The sequence below is a fragment of the Geospiza fortis genome, unplaced genomic scaffold (assembly GCF_000277835.1).
Source record: "Geospiza fortis unplaced genomic scaffold, GeoFor_1.0 scaffold11, whole genome shotgun sequence".
Lineage (NCBI taxonomy): Eukaryota > Metazoa > Chordata > Aves > Passeriformes > Thraupidae > Geospiza > Geospiza fortis.
The window spans coordinates 12,145,749-12,148,373 of NW_005054304.1; positions in this window are offsets into that span (position 1 = coordinate 12,145,749).

Genomic DNA, 2,625 nt, shown 5'->3' on the forward strand with positions numbered 1-2,625 from the left:
GGTGCTGTGGCGCCCTGTGAGGAGCAGGGGCTGGGCAGCAGCCGGGGCCGCAGGACTGCTGCGTGAGGAAATATGGAGCGAGGGAGCGGCTGTGCAATCATCCTAAAGCAAATGTCAAAATGAATCCCATGTTACACTTTGAAAGAGCTAGGAAGGTCTGGATGTTGTGAAAATGTGGACGGATTTGTAAAAGTTGAGAGGACTGTGGAATCATGAGTAAGACAACCACATAAATTGAAAATTAATTAGAATTTTACTGTACCAACAAGTGTTGCTGCTCCAATCTCAATGCTGAGAGTCAGGATGGAGGCAGGAAAGAGCCCCATGCCTGCGATATTGCAGTGGTCCAATTCAGAGAAACACAGTCTTGCTTCACATCTGCCCTACATGCATGCCTAGAGGAAATACAGCAAAAAAAACCCTTAGTGGTCTGAAACCACCTTTTAAATGCAAAGAGTTGATGTAAAGATTTTTACACCAGGCTGTTGCATTCTATAGGAACAAAATTGGATGTTCTTCTTACAGTGGAATGCCTGCTGGCATTTGCTGATGGTGTTTGTACCACTGCACACAGCTCTTTCATCTCCCTTTGCCTTGCTAACCAGATTAATTTTGAAGTCAGTGTAATTGTTAGCTTGTGGCTTGTATATTGTGGAGGAGATGAGAAATGTGGACATCAGCCTTATGACTGGTGAGCCGGTCAGGTCATCAGTAATAAAACTTCTGAAGCCATAGCCTTTAATTTTATTTATTTTTATTTTAATAAAAGGACCTGAATGGTATCATAGTTCTCTGCCATTGATTCACTGACATTTTGCTATGACTCTACTGTTCAGCATTTATAAGGTGAAGTTCCACATGGTGACTGAAACTTCCTCTTGTGTGGCTGAAATGAGGTTCTCTGATGTTACGTCTGTTTCTTGATTGTTGTCATAGTTACATGAATATATATAAACATATATATGTACATATATACACATGTATGTAATAAATAATACAATAATAGTAATAATAATATAAAATAAATTGTATAATCGGTGTTGATTGGTGTTTCTTTTTTTCAGCAAGGAAGTATGAACAGCAGCAGCAGCAGCCACCAAAACAGACTGAAAGCGTACAGCTCTCAGTGGAATGAAGCCCACAGTTCTGTAGGAACTCAGGACATATATCCAGTGCTGATTTTAAGAGTCAATATGGAGCTATTTTCAATGCTTTTTAATTGACACATAGCTGAAGGCAAGGGGGAAAGGGAGGGGACTGTCCCTAAAAGTTTGTTCTTAATAGCTTTTCTCTGAGCCCTCGTGGGGTAAAGTGAGTGCCCACTGGAACATTCAGCATGAAAGTACCCAGCACAGGGCAGACCTGCTCAGAGGAACATAAGGGCAGGGAAGTGCAGTCTTGGCAATGTCTGCAATTGTTTCTCTGCTAGCACCTTGGAAATCAGCTCCTACATTCTCTGGCAACAGCACCCTGGAGAAAGCGAAGCAGTATCTGCCTGGAAAGCCTTGTGTTCCTTGATGATGAGTTGTTGAATTTGCTGAATACAGTCAGTAAGTGTGACTGAAGGCACTGTGGCCTTACTGCCTGGTGAAGGTGAAGCTTTGAGAGCCCAGAGTGTCACTGGTGGTAGTGCAGAAAAGTTCTGCTCTCTGTTTATTTGGGAGTTGTGTATGCAATACTGTGAACCTTTCCTGGAGAAACTTTGAGATGTACACAGTGAACTACACATCTAGAAGACACTTAAAGCCACTAATTCTAATGTTAATAGCAAAGGTGGTTAGCTTAGTTTAGTCAAATTGCTGTAAAGAATGGGTCTATCTGTAAAAATTGGTATAAGCAGGTCATAGCTTGTCCAAAAGAGACTTCACACTGCAGTTACTTTTTCTTTCTAGGTAAATCTCAAAGTTAATTGAAAGGATTCTGCAGAAATTACTTTTTAATAAAAGCATCTAATAATGAAAACTATTTGAAGATGTATCATGATGTAATTCCTAAGGTTACACAACTTGAGTTGGCCGAATGATGAACAACCAGCACAGTGCTGGGTGTTTATGTCCAGAGGTTCTCACCTGTTTTGCTCTGAAATCTATTAAGTCTTAGAGAAGTGGTGAGCACCACTGCGGTTACATTTGGATATTAAGAAACTTGGCTTTGAGCACCAAATTTTACTATATTGAAATGATCTGTACTTCAGTGTCTGTAGAGACTCTAAAACGTGACCCGAGCCGAACTGACAGTGGCAGAAGATTCGCCCCATGGAAAGGCTCCTTTGGGTGAAGGGTGGCCCCCTGTGACAGCTTCCTCGCTGTAAGGAAAACAGCGGGGAAGAGAGCGGGGTCACTCCGCGGGGCCGAGGGCTGGCGGGCGCGGGGAGCGGGGAGGGCGCGGAGCCCCGGGGCGGCCGGTGCCGTGTCCTCCACGTTACTGCCCGTGTGATGACCCCGCTCCGCAGCGCGTCCCCGTCACTCGGCGGGGTTTACGGGGTACAGAGATCCACGCCCGGCAGAGCTCCCCGGGCGCAGGGGAAATCTCCGGTCCGCATCCCCCTCCACCTCCCGGAAACGGCGCCGTTTCCCCTTGGCGCGACCTCACTTCCTCCCGCGCTTCCGTCTCCGGGACGCGCCG